Raw genomic sequence first — 15,268 nt, 5'->3', positions numbered from 1 at the left:
TATGATATGGGAAGTATATAATGACATGAAGTTGGAGAGAAGGATGGGATCAGGAAAGGTTTGCTTGTCGTCACCCCACATGCATTGCGCTATATATTGGTGTTAACCACTAGGCTGTCAGTTCTTTTCTTTAATAAAAGCACCATCTTGTAGTTTGGTCGGATTTTCAAATACCTTTTAACTTTAAAGCTTGCAACTATTTGGTTTGGTTTATAGCATATTACTCAGACAAAACAAATCAATACTAGTGAAATAATTAAGAAAAATACTCAAAAACTCATAGTAGATTACTCTAATGTACTCTCTTCTTTTAACCCTCCTGCTTATAAATGATGTTTTAATGTTGAAAGACATTTTCTAAAATAACACTGAAATTAGAACAAAAAACCCAGATATAAAACCATTTTTCACACCACATAAACTACAGGTACACCAGCAAACACACACAGACTCCCAAAACACCCTCACACTCACACAATAAGAATCTGCAGCTTTAACTTTTATTAGCAAACTGAACACACCTTTTATTCCCGGTTGCTTTGCGCACGTCCTGTCTTGTTGATATGATTATACACGTGACTAACGGGACATGCCAATATGCAGCTGTCAATCAATTCGGTGTGCAGGGGGACCACACTCCTATGTAAAGTTGCGGTCGGTCTGAAAACCGCTCCAATTGGTCCATCGCTTTTATGTTGTTAAATTGAAAAAAAAAGCACTGGGTGTGTTTATTTCACCCCAACACTATATCTACACATATGTCTGTCCAAACAGCTCGAAAAGTTGATTTTTCACCATAGGTGCCCTTTAATGGAATGTTTGATACCACTCGCTGTATGGGAGAAAAAAAAAACCCTCCGCATTTCTTAGTAACTTAGATGCACTCGGTAGGTGCAGAGAATAGTATCAGAAAGCTGTGTGTTTATAGACTATCCTGACACAAAATGCGCTGAAAATCCTACACAACGGTAATAGTTTGACTAAGGTGTTTATATTCAGAGAGCAGCATTTACAGCGGATCTTTCAGTCCATAATATTGTAGTGATATTAACGTACTGTAAACTTAGTAACTACTGTAAATCATTTTGAATAAGGTATGTCTTTAAAAACTGAAAGAGTACTGCTGACAATACTAACTAACCTTGACATCTGAATAAACATAAACAAAGAACATTGATCACACACTTACCAAATCTATAGAGACAGGAAAATCCACACCAACTGGAACCGCGTCTTTTTTAAAGAGGAGACAAGCGGAAAATCCGGATTTTTTACCATTTCCAGATGCGAAAAGCTCTCGGGTAAAAAAAATGTTCCTTATAAACATATTTTTGTCATGTGTTAGCAGACCACTGTAATCCACATGTGAGTCCAGCTGCGCTCTCATAGCGGGGAACTGAAAACAAAACCTTAGTTGCAGCACATTTATAAACGCTTCTTCTTTCACTTGTTTTGATTACGGTTGGCAACACAATGTGCCATCTGAACACTGTAACAGGTAAAAACGGTCTTCGAAGATATATCATGCATATTAATGAAGTTGCACCTCAAACACAATAGAGCGCGATTATTGGTTTGAACCAAGTCTTTCTCTTGAATTAATGCTGAAGACGTCACATTGTACCTGCCGGTACAGACATGCAGTCTCTACGCTGGAATTTACACAATGATCTCATGGCCGTGACGTAGCTTCAAAATTTATTTTCAAATCAGAAGAATGAATTTGCTCTAAATAACGCAAAAACAACCAATTTTCACTCTTTAGTGAAATATATGTGTCCTATTAGGGTTTATAGCAACGTCTCAAAAATGTTATGGGTGTTTCGTGACCCATTAACACTGTCTTGTTAAAGTCTTTTTACACCATATGCAGGTCCTGTTAGCATTAGCTTTTAAGTTGGTGCCCACTGATGAGGGAAAACCTAGAGTTTGTGATGAATGAGGCGAAGTTTCTTCACACAAAATAGATTTGAGGATTAAAATTAAATCTTGCTGCTTTATTTTTGAGGTTTTATGAAGGCGGGACTTTTTTTTTAACCGTCGGACAAACAGGATATACAGAATTCTAAAAGCACACAGAGGTTAAAAACTTACAAGACACCTGTTGTTTTAGAGCTATTGTCTGCCTCCATCCACCAAACACTATTAGCTCTAATGAGAGAATGTATGACTGTCTTTAATGCAGCTGCAGAGCCATAATGACATCTAACATGACACATTCTCCCAAGCTCCTTGTTAGCTCAGGATCAGAGTACTGACCTTCGACATCTTTGTGTGTGTGTGTGTCACTAAAGCAGCTCATTTTGTACAGACGTGCTCCTTGGCTACTTTGAGGAATGAGGCTCTCACGGATGCCTGCGTCCCGGAATGACGAGAATGCGCTGTGTGCGCAGAATTATGTGACAATATGATAACAGTCATATTCATCTTCAAGAGGCTGAACGGCCCTTGCTGAAGCTAATTTTTTCGCTCAATTGCGCTTTTGGCGCAGTCGTTTTAAGGATCACCAATGGGGAAGAGAGGGAACAATAGTGTGATTTTGTGTACAGGGGTGCCAGTGAAGCAATGCGATAATGAGGACACGGCTGGTGGCGACCGACTTTCTAGCACAGACGAATTAAAAGGGCAGATTTACAACACAGGTTTATCTCATCCAAGTTTAACCCGTAACCTCAGAAGAAGTCATTTCAGGCCAGTGGCCTCCCGTTTCAGAGGCAATGACCGCTAATGAGAGAAACGGAGTAGAAAAACTGTGACGTTGTGGGATACACTTAATCCTCCTTATCATTGCGTGATGGGTCCCCGCTAAATACAGCAGGCTTATGCCTATGTTTGGGATTCGTCTGAAATGCTATTTTTGTCAAGGATTTCATTAGTTTGAAACGTGAGGCAACGGTGAGTGCGTGGCTTCACTTCTGATCAATTTAATGCTCAATGCAAAATAAATAGCAGACACGTAGGGAGGTGGGGTTCGGGTGGTTCGAAAGACCCCCTATACGCGCTCATTTGTCCCATTGGTGATAGTATGCCATCATAAATTGTGAAAATAAGTAATAGAAGACGGCTTTAAGACAAATTAAATTTTTAATTATTCAAATTTACAAATTCTGACTGAGGAAATGAGCTGACCAGCGTGTTAACCTACAGGCTATGGTTTTATATTTTTTTTATTTGGTTTTAATAAGTTTTAACAGAATCCTATTTTTAATGATGCTTGATAGTAAATTTGTATTTAAAAAATAATAATTTAATTAAAAAAAACTTTATTCTTTTTATTTTATATCTTCATTTAAATTTTTATTTAAAAATTCTAATCTCATAACATTTCTAAAATTGTAGTAACTTGCAGTTTAAACGCACGTAAATAAATTGTGATAAAATAGTATTAAACATTTTGACAAAATGTAGGAAATATTTTTGTTCCATCAAGAAGTGCGGTTCATCACCACCCGACAAATCCTTTAGTGTTTAAAATGTCACTACAATGCAGCATTTGAAGCTCATAATTTAATAGAAATTGAGGAGAATAACTGCAAAGAGCAAAAAAAAAACAAAAAACAAAAAAACAAAAAAAAAACATCACTTTCAATAGGCTGGCTACGGGCCTGAAAACTATTAATTTCCTTCATCGTCAGACTCCGCTTGGAAAGGTAATATGAATATTATATGGCAGAAGGTTATTGGTAATCGATCTGCTGTACTTTGAGAGCCCTCTGCTGGCAACAATGCAATAATACCACCAGTCTTGGGTACTTCTTGAAACAAAATCAACAACATAAAATGTAAATGACTTGATTTAAGATTCCAGAGTAAGCTTTCCTTTAAAATGCTAACTATTATCTATAAAAGTCAGCATTATGTTTTAAATGTTTTTTTTTTTAACTCTCAATGTTCCAGTAGCAGTTGACTTGAATTTTATGAATGACCAAGGACCAAACTAATCTATAGTCTAATAGATTTCTAAACACAGACAGCTTGGCTAAAACAAGGCTAAATTTGGGGCTGTCCAGTGAAAATCGAATAGACATCTAAGAACAGCCTAAAACTAGACACGTCAGTTACATTTCATTCTTCTGTAATGTTGGCCTGAGGGTGAGTAAATTAACAGTGTAATTTTATTTCATACATATCACTTTAAGCCAGGGTTAAAGACCTGCAATAAGCTTTCATTGGTTAATTTAGCTTAATATGAAAATAATAATGAGCATAATTTATTAATCAGTTTCAGATGATCAACATTTACTAATGCATTATTAAAATCCACCTTCATGCTTGTTAACATTAGTTAAAGCACTGTGCGTTAACATGAACTAAAAATGAATGACCTATGTCTATTAAAGATGAATACTGTAATAAATGTATAGCTCATTGTTTGTCCACGTTAATAAAATACAGTAACTAATACCTTATTGCAAAAGTGTTACAAATACTTTATAAAGACAAAAGCTCATTAAATCATGATGTAGATGAATCCATGAATCCAAATAGTAGCTCCACTACAGAGTGCTTAGAGACTAAAAGAACTACACGTTAAGTGCTTCACTTTTTAATAAACTCATACTTCAGTCGCGTTTCTGATTAGATTACAGAATATACCTTACATCCAATGTTGGATGATACAATCAGTGATTCTGCAAGGCACAACGTTAGGTTACCAAAAACTCTGAGGAGGATACAATGAATGACGGGACACGGGTGCAATGCAGTGTACAGAATATTGCATTCTCAGCCAGAAAACTGACCTTGTCTAATATCCACATTGTTCAGGTTTTCAGTCAAAACCAAAAAAATATATATATAGTGCTACATTTCCTACCTGAACAAACCCACATGATAATAACTGGGTAATTAGAACCAATCCTGGCTGAAGCAAAATATATAAAGTAAAATACATATTAGACAAAAAAAAAGAAGAAAGTGTAACACATTGACCAGTTAATATACGGGTTGTAAATGGGTCAAGTTTCGATTTTAGCACTTCAGTGCAGGAAGGAAATATACTGCACTTCACTTCCCTCAGGTTACAACATTTATAAGGCAATCCAGAACACAGTTTAGGAAGGACCACTCAGCAACGCTCCACACACTCCAGGGAGAAACTGACTCTTCACACTGATCTGAAGTTGGCTTAAAAATGACTATTAATCACTCACCCTGTGTCAGGCCTTCGGTTATGTTCAGAGCACAAATAAATGGCTATTTAACAGTTTACTTTCTCTTTAGTGTCAGTATATTGCGCACGTTCACAAGCACTGTATATCACATCACAGGCGCATCATAGGCACACATACAAACGTGAGCATATGCGCCCTTTACAGACACTAAGAAGAAATGGTTTATTTTTGCTTTATGTGCTCACAATTGTATTCTCGTTTTATTCATAATGAACCAGACGGCAAATGGTCTGTTTTGATTATGTTTTTGGTATTTTTTTTTATTTGGGATCAATTGCTGTTCACGGAGAAAGGAGGAAGCTCTCCAGTTTCATCAATAATATCTTAATTTGTTTTCCTCAAGATGAATGAAGGTCTCTGGGGGGGTGAGGAGTCTGGAAAGACATGAAGCTGAGGAATTATTACCATAAGGTGCTTGTTTTGGAAGTGTGTGAGCTCCGCTACTGGATCACTTTTGCTCACAAATGTTATTTCATTTTTAATTTTATGCAATTTTGTACGTGATCATCTTTTTGATATTGAAGTAACATGATATTAGGAATATCTGACTTTTTAGGGGATTTGAAGAAATGTTCACAAGATAACTTGTCTTGTTATTTCTTAAAAATAATCAATCATTCTACAATGAGTGGCATGATTTTGTTTTGGGGGTGCAAAAATAATTTAAGAGGCTAGGAAAACACCTTTTTTCCTTCTGAACACTTAAAAAAATAGGTAAACTATCTTTTAGGGGCTGAAAAATTATACACGCTTGCTAAATAATAATAATAATAATACACCAAAATAAAAAAAAGTGATACTAACTATTCCATACATTTAGTTTCAACTGCTAGCATAAAAGGGCTTATGGTTCAGAACAATGACTGTTTACATATACAGTTGAAGTCAGAATTATAGTCCCCCTGTGTATTTTTTCCTTGATTTCTGTTTAAGATTTCTTCAACACATTTCTAAACACAAGAGTTTCAATAACTTATTTCTAATACCCGATTTATTTTATCTTTGCCATGATGACAGTAAATAATATTGACTAGATGTTTTTCAAGACACTTCAAGACAGCTTAAAGTGACATTTAAAGGCTTAACTAGGCTAATTAAGTTAACTAGGTAGGTTAGGGTAATTAGGCGAGTTATTGTATAATGATGGTTTGTTCTGTAGACTATCGAAAACATATATAGTTTAAAGGGGCTAATAATATTGACCTTAAAATTTTTTTTTTTTTTATTAAAAACTGCTTTTATTCTAGCTGAAGTAAAAGAAATAAGACTTTCTCCAGAAGAAAAAATATCATCACATACTGTGAAAATGTCCTTGCTCTGTTAAACATAATTTGGGAAATATTTAAAAAAGCTAATAATTCTGACTTAAACTGTAGCTTTGCAGCTTCTATTGGAAAGAAAAGAAAAGATGTTGTGCAAGTGTTTCCAACAACATTGTTCCTCTATGCTGTTATCTTTAGAGTCAGAGTTATGCATTCATAGATGCAACATTCAGCCGCTACAGACACATGGACAAGTCTGACATCTTGGAAATGTAAACGCGTCGGCGCCAATAGCCTAGTGGTTAAGTGCGCCAACATATAGCACTATGGTGCTCACGGCGACCTGAGTTTGATCCAGGTTCGAGGTCCTATGGCGATCCTTCCCCTCTCTCTGCTCCCAATGCTTTCCTGTCTGTCCTCCACTATCCTATCCAAATAAAAGGTAAAAAATAAATAAATAAATACGGCCGCAATCCTGGAGTTATTAAAAAAAAACACACAAAATAAAGGAAATGTGAATGTGTCATGTCGTCGTTCACAGTTTTAAATATTATATATATATATATATATATATATATATATATATATATATATATATATATATATATATATATATATATATATATATATATATATAAATGCCTCTGGTTGTTAAACTTAAGATAAAAAAAAAAACAGGGAGACCTTCAACAAGTATGCATGCAATTAACTTTTTAATATCAAGTTAGCCAACACCTTTGTCTTGCTGTATTGTGTTAGTTTAGCAATAATCATCTGTAGTCTACTGTAAACAGATATTCACATAAGCGTATATGACCCATCCAATATGGCAAATGGTTAATTATGTCTAGCACACCATAGGATTTTATCTAATAAGGCCTATATGGTTACATACACTCACCGGCCACTTTATAACAACTCTTCGTTAATCAGCCAATCACATGGCAGCAACTCAATGCATTTAGGCATGTAGACATGGTCAAGACGATCTGCTGCAGTTCAAACTGAGCATCAGAATGGGGAAGAAAGGTGATTTAAGTGACTTTGAACGTGGCATGGTTTTTAGTGTATTTCAGAAACTGCTAATCTACTGGGATTTTCACGCACAACCATCTCTAGGGTTTACAGAGAATGGTACGAAAAAGAGAAAATATCCAGTTAGTGGCAGATCCGTGGGCGCAAATGCCTTGTTGATGCCAGAGTGGCCAGACTGGTTCGAGCTGATAGAAGGAACAGTAACTCAAATAACCACACGTTACAACCGAGGTATGCAGAAGAGCATCCCTGAACGCACCACACATCAAACCTTGAGGCGGATGGGCTACAGCAGCAGTGCCACTCCTGTCAGCTAAGAACAGGAAACTAAGGCGACAATTCTCACAGGCTCATCAAAATTGGACAATAGAAAATTGGAAGAATGTTGCCTGACGAGTCTCGATTTCTGGTGCAACATTCAGATGGTAGGTATGGTTCACTGTACTCAAATGACTACAACAGTGACCAGATCTCAATCCAATGGAGCACCTTTGGGATGTGGTGGAACAGGAGATTCGCATCATGGATGTGCAGCCGACTAATCTGCAGCAACTGCATATTGCTATCAAGTCAATATGGACCAAATCTGAGGAATATTTCCAGTACGTTGTGCAATCTATGCCACGAAGGATTAAGGCAAGGTTCTAGTAAGGTGTACCTAATAAAGTGGCTGGTGATTGTAGACTCTTTAAAGCAATATTAAAAATATATCTTTGTCATTTTTGTTGTAATCCTTATGTAAATGGGCTTTAAATGTTTATTTGATAGTTTAGCAACTAAACTAGCTATTTGTATTTCGATATATCATTAGCCCTACTTGCTATTAAATGGGACACTAGCAAACTGTTCTCAGATCAGTGTGAAAGAGCCACACCTACCCAACAACAAGGTTTTTTCTTCAGTGGTAGCAGATACTGCCAATAAACATCCCAGAGGAACATGACTGCTGTCCACAGCAATACACATCCTTCCATCACAGCTCTTTAAAACCGCTCAACAATATGGCACGACATAGAAAATAAAATTGACTGTCAGGAAGTGGTATCCATACAGCATCCAAAATCCAGCATTGTCAGATTCAAATTGACAGCAATACGGACTGTTGGCCGGTGTGTGGCGATTGGCTAAAGCTCACCGAGAGCCGTGGCATCAAGATGGCACGCCGTCCTGGTCCATGCTGCTTCCTAAGGCTTCAATGTCATTGCTTATGTCTGAAATCATGCGGTCCCATTCGTCGCCCTCAGACGTGGCCGTTCCCTCATCTGATCCGCCCGCAGCACACCGTTTCCGTTCGTGGTGGAGTCTGACGCAGAGCTCGTCGTGCGCTTATAACGGCCGAAACTGTCTGTGATGATGCCGCGGCCGTCCTTCACCCGATGGTCTCCAGAAAGTTCTCAAAGTGCTGGCTGTCCTTCTCAGGGATGAACGGCCGCAGTCCTGGAGTAAACAAAACAAGGAGATTAGCCAATAAGAATAATCGTGAGGTTTGATGAGAGACTGATGCACTTTTAGAAACGGCATTTACAGGACCAAACCTGCAGAAATTCCAATTTTGTGACGGTATCCAAATTTTTTGATGACCCGTTTACATCATTTTACAAAGTGACTCGTATCTGATGTCTGCATTTACACTACACACAGTAAAGACCCAGGAAAAAACTAAACAAACAAAAAAGAAATGACAAAAATATTTATTAAGTATGTTTTGATTTAAGGAAAGGACAAAGAATCAAGCTGTGTTGGATGGCTACTCTAACAAGACGATATGACTGGGAAATGGACAGTCAATATCTTCACTGTTGATTTATTTTATAACCCCACAGACACACCATCCTGGGAAACCGCAAGCAAATCCAAAGGTCTGCCATATCTTTATTGATCAAACAATGCAATGAGATCATCTGACCACTTAAATTGATTTTCGCTATTTATTTTTGGTCACACTTACCACTGTCCACAAAAAGGCCATGGATGCGAGCTCATACCTCAGATTAATATAGAGGATTTGATGGCCTAGAAGTTGCCCCTGATGATCATTTGAGAAACTTAAAGAGGCGTTTGACTGAGAACTAAGACTGGAAACCAGAAGGCCGTCATTCTGGAGTGGAAAGAGCGAGTGGAGGCTCAAAACACCAAAGGCTTAGCGGTGTCAGATGGGTCAACAGAGCTGGAAAAGATGCTGGACTAAGACCAGAGCGACACCTCAGAGGGACCATAGAGGACTCCCAAATGACTGCTGGAAATGGACTCATTTCTAGAAGCCTTGGAGGAATTCGATAATATTGACGAAGCTCTTGTTTGGCTTAGAAAAGAACTGGTAAGTCAAAAACGTTTCAAAACCTGTTTGTGTCTTATGTAGGGGAATGTAGGAAGAAACATACGCTGAAACATCAAGGTGATATAACTTGATATCATAATTGAGAAATAGAAATTCAATTTAAATTGATGGAATTCTTGAATGAAAAAGCTTAATGGTTTAGACTATTTTGTCTTTCAGTGCAACCAACATGTACTTAAAAAAAAGCATAGCATAGATAGAGCCCCTGTGAGGCATCAAAACTGTGTCAAGGCCAAGACTTACCTTATATGACAAGATTATTTTTAAAATCACCTTGAAATTGAAGTTAAGATTGTTGATGAAAGACAGGTGTTGCAAACAAAATGAAGGATGATTGACGAATAGGCGAATTCAGAGCAGAAAGGAGACACCCACTGATAGCCCCGCCCTAAAGGAATTCCATGTGACCAGGAAGTGAAAAAAAGTCTTTCGAGAGGGAGGGAAGGATAGGGTATTTGATTAAGGTTTATGAGGGCAAATTACTTTTTACAAATAATGAAGTGCATCATTTATAACAAGAACTACTATATAAACAAAAAGAAAAGTACATTTTAATTTCATGGTGACTTTATGGTGACTGGACTTCTGTTGTTTTCTTGAAAATTGTAAAAAAAAGGTTGTATGCCTCAGTAGACAACAAACAATAATAGCTTCGATAACAACAACTAGAACATGTATAAAAAATAAATACTACAACCAGGTAGCAAAATTTGTGTTGGGACAAACCTGCATAATGGTTGTGAGAAGGCCTTGTCAGAATATTTGATACAGCTTTATGAATTGTAAGATTTTTAGCATGCTTTAGCACATTTCTAGCCTGAGTGTGCTACTATAGCATGAACAAACATGTTGTTTGTATGTTTATAACATGTTTTAGCACACTGCTAGTATTACTAGGTATGCTTTAGCATGTCGCTAGCATGTTTTTTCTATATACAAATTTTTTTTATACTATGCTAACATGTTTTATAATGTTTTAACATTTAACTGTTGTTAACATGAATTAGCATGTTTTGCCAGATGGCCACCCTACTGAAAAAAAACAGCTTAACCAGCCTAAGCTGGTTGGCTGGTTTAACTGGTTGACCAGCCTGGTTTTAGAGGGTTTTTGGCCACTTCCAGGCTGGTTTCCAGCCTAATCTTAGCTGGTCAGACTGGAAATACCAGCTAAACCAGCTTGAGCACCGCCTGGTTTAAGCTGGACACAGCTGGTTTTGGCTGTGGCTCCCAGCCTGGCTAGTCTGGTTCAAGCTGGTTTTAGCTGGTCATCTCCCAGCCTAACCAGCTAAGACCAGGCTGGAAATGACTGGAAACAATTGGCCAAAACAACTCTAAAACCAGCCTGGCTGACCAGCTAAAACCAGCCAACCAGCCTAGGCTGGTTTAAGCTGTTTTTCTTCCAGTAAGGCAAACATTTTAAAATGTTGTTAACATGTTAAGTCAAAGTCCCTTTAGGGCAAGTAATTTCACTTGGCGGCCATCTTTGAAACACCTCTCGGGCAGTATGTTCGGGCATTCTGTTTGAATGGGGAAACATCAAATTCTCCAAAACTACTTGCCAAGCTTACGATTACATTTTATATTACCAATAACCAATAAAATTAAACAACAACTGTCTCTTTAGTTTCATCTCTAAATGTTCGTATCACACAAATTCTGCAGAGACTCACGTCTGATTCGAGCCCCTCCCCTGGAGAATTGTCTTTCTATTGCAATCGCTGATTGGCTCCTGTACTAGAAGGCAGCTTTATTCGCCATATTGACAGTTACACTTTTCCCTATTCAAAAGTATATGAGTGACATGTCGTGTGTATTCTATCGTCTTTGATTTAGTGCACGTGACAAACATTTTTAGCATGTTTATCATGTTGCTAACTTGAATTCCCTATGTACAGCATTTTCTATTTAGTTACTCAAGGTTGCTAATCACAACCAGCTTAGGACCAGCACATAATCAGTCAAGAACCAGTTAATTCTAGGCCAAGATCTGCAAGAGCCATCAAGAACCAGCTTAAAGTTTAGCAGATGTGTCAAAAACTACCAAACCAGCATATGCAGTTTTTTTTAGCAGCATTACCATTTCCAAGCATATTTTAATGCATTGTTATTTTGTTTTACCATGTTGCTAGCTTAAAATAGTATGCTGTTACCACATGGCTGAAATTTGGATTCTAGCTTTTTAAAACATCTTTTAACACATAATTAGCATCTTTAACGCATAACATCTTTTAACACATAATGAAGGTGCATGATGAGAGCATTTACCGTGCTGTTAGCATGAATTAGCGTTTTGCTAACATGTTTCTAGTATGTTCTAACACATGGCTAATATGTTTCAGCATGTTTTCCCGCTACATTCAGTTATCTCTCTGTAAATGGAGAAAACGAATAGCATCCCTATTAGTGAGCTAATTTGAATTAAACAATGGGGTGAAATGTGGGCCTCCATTAGCACATGATTGCGCGAGATTGCCATTCATGTTAAAGTGAGTGGAAAGATGGTGAGCAGATGAGCATTAGAGGCGATCGCTCTGTTTCCGCTCTCTTTCTGTTCTTGTAAGTGTAATCACTTCTCTTCCAGTCAGTCATGTGGATCATGGCATTCTTGTACGCACAGTCTATTAGAGCCGAGGCACGCAATGAGGCTCCTGTCCCACATCAGAGGCCCCTCTCCCACTGTCTTCGCCTCGTGTGCCTCCGTAAATATTTGTACAAAGAAAATTGGAGACAATAACACATTAACAGAGCCAGTTGTGGCACAAAGGGACATCTGATAATGCATCCCTCCACCCCTAATTTTGAGCCCCTTGTTATGTGAAATAAACAAAGGCATGTTTGCTAACAAAGACGGATCTTCTCGCTCATGTTTACTTTAGTGGTTAGTGGCAATTAAGCAGTTAAGCTGCAATTGAGCGGATATTTTGCAATAAATCTGAAAAGCTAAAAGCTAATAAGATATTAAGATTTGAATAAAAAATTAAAGAAACTTCAAATGTTACAAGTTATTTACTTCTCAAATAAGTTACTGTTTCCTATAGAAAGATGCTGAAAATAATCAATTTACCCCCAAAATAAGAAAAGGTGCAAACATCAATGAAAATAAACATTTTTAAACATAAGAAATCAGCACATTATAATGATTTCTAACATTTTAGCACATTGCAAGCATGTATGAACCATGAATTGGCATGTTGCTAGCATTTTTATATGTTCAGCATTCTGCTAGCAAGCTTTAACATTATGCTAGCATGCTCTTGGCATGTTTTAGCATGGCTAATGTAACGGAGGCCAGCAAGTAAGTGCTGTGCAGGTAACCTCACTCCTCTGACCTCTAAAGGTGCTCTAGCGACAGACGCTAGAGGCCATGGTCTTTAGCCTTCTTGTTAGAGCAACCGACTCCTATGCGAACTCGGAGTGGGTTGGGTGGTGTAGGACCAGAGGGGGTTACAGTAACATGCTCTTATACATAATTTAAACCATTTCAACTTTAAAATACTAGCAAATACAAGGACTTTTCACAATTTTAATTAAAAATGTGGTAACACTTTACGAAAACAGTACATGAATAATGATGTATTGTAAACTGACCATTATTTAAGGCATTTGCTAATCATGAACTAACTTTTACTACAACATGAGTCACATGAGTTCATGTGTAAATAGCCAACACAATCTCACGGCAATTCGTAACTTTTTTTTTAGTGGCTAATTCGTACGAATTCGTACGATCTAATTCGTACAATTTAGTACGATTTGCTCATCCTCCAATGACGGTTGGGTTTAGGGGCGGGGTTAGGTGCCACGCCTCCTTTTTAAAATCGTACCATTTCGTACGACTGAACTCGTACGAATTCGTACGAATTAGCCACTAAACTGTCAAAACGTAAAATACTTACGTTTTCTCGTGAGATCAGGCTGAAATAGCTGCTATCTTAATTACTTGTTGTTATTTATTGTATTAATGTAAAATGTAATGTATTAATAGTTAATGTATAATTATGCTATGACTTTACTTGGAGGGACACATCATCAAATCATCCTTTATGAACTCCTGTGCTTAAACTGTTCATGTTGATGTTGACAGAACTCTTTTCTGTTGTTATTCAGTGTAAATGCACTAGACGGACGTGCAAAAGGAGTTGATGAGTAGTTAAGAAGTGATTTGCCCATCTAAATAAAGTCATTATATAATTATACATGAACATATTATGAGTTCATTCTGGTTAAATTAAGGATAAACTAATGTAATAATAATATATTAATTAACAAACAAGCATACTAACAAGTAATTAAGATAGCTGTTATGAACTCATTGACTCGTATGTAGTTAAAGTTAGTTTACTATCAGCATTAACTGATTATTACTTCATAATAAAGGAATGTTTAGTTTACATATTTACAGATTGTTATTCATGTACTGTTATTGTGAAATGTTACCAAAAATGTATATTCATAAAATGTATTCATATTATGAAAACCTAATCAGTCTTTTAAACTTTAAAGTGACAACGTGTAGATTCGAAACTAGCTGTTGGCTGATTAGCAGTGCTTTCTGCTTTTAATTAATGGCATGGTCATAAAAAGACTTGGAAGCAAGCACACAGTCTGACACGTTTTAATTTAAAGCATAAAATTCAACCACTGTGATGGTGACAATTAATACAAGGCAACAAACATAACTCCAATACATTAAACAGCAGTGAGCACTAAGGCATTACTTAATTGTACAGTTAAACTAGTGAATGTAGTGAGTAAATATTGTCTTACTCAATACAAGGGTATGCTTCATAAAAAGACATAAATAGCCTTATTGAGTTTGTTATGCACTGACAGATGGAGATGCGCATCCAGGACCAGCAGTTGGCTCGGCAGCTCATGCGGCTGCGCGGTGACATCATAAACTTAAAGTGGAGCAGACGTGTCACCTGCACCGCCGAATGCTCAACGATGCCACCTTTGGGCTGGAGGAGCGGGACGAGCTGTCGGATCTTCTGTGCGATGGACCCGTCACCCCAGGGTTGGCCTCTCTTCACCTCTGCGCCTCATTGGGGTCACTAAGATGAACATCAACTCCAGACGCTTCTCGCTTTGCTAGCCTTCAGTGACCATATACTGCAAAATATTGTGCTATTTAAAACCCATGAGGGCTGTCACAGCAGCATATCCAGTGCCCTCTTGCTTTATGTACTTGTGCCATTGAATCCATCTGAATTATTACATGAACAGTGAAAAAAAAATTCTGACCCATTACCCAGACTTATGCCTTAGATACAACCCTATTGTGGTCATTAGATATAACCAGTGCTCTAAAGAGACCACTTGACATTTTCAGTCTCTCTGGATTTGATTTATTATTTAGTGGTTCTTCGTTCAGTTTTCTTCGGGTTAGTCCTTGATTTATCAGAGGTCGCCACTGCAGAATGAGCCGCCAAATACTCTGGCATATGTTTTACACAGCG

General features: G+C 37.4%; 1 pseudogene; it reads left to right on the top strand.

The window, feature by feature from the left end:
* Positions 1–8,824: 8,824 nt before the first annotated feature.
* Positions 8,825–14,904, top strand: LOC130247979 (protein FAM167A-like; annotated as a pseudogene).
* The last annotated feature ends 364 nt before the right edge of the window (positions 14,905–15,268 follow it).

Source organism: Danio aesculapii, chromosome 20 (genome assembly GCF_903798145.1).
Source record: "Danio aesculapii chromosome 20, fDanAes4.1, whole genome shotgun sequence".
Taxonomy (NCBI): domain Eukaryota; kingdom Metazoa; phylum Chordata; class Actinopteri; order Cypriniformes; family Danionidae; genus Danio; species Danio aesculapii.
This window is presented reverse-complemented; position numbering and strand designations above follow the sequence as displayed.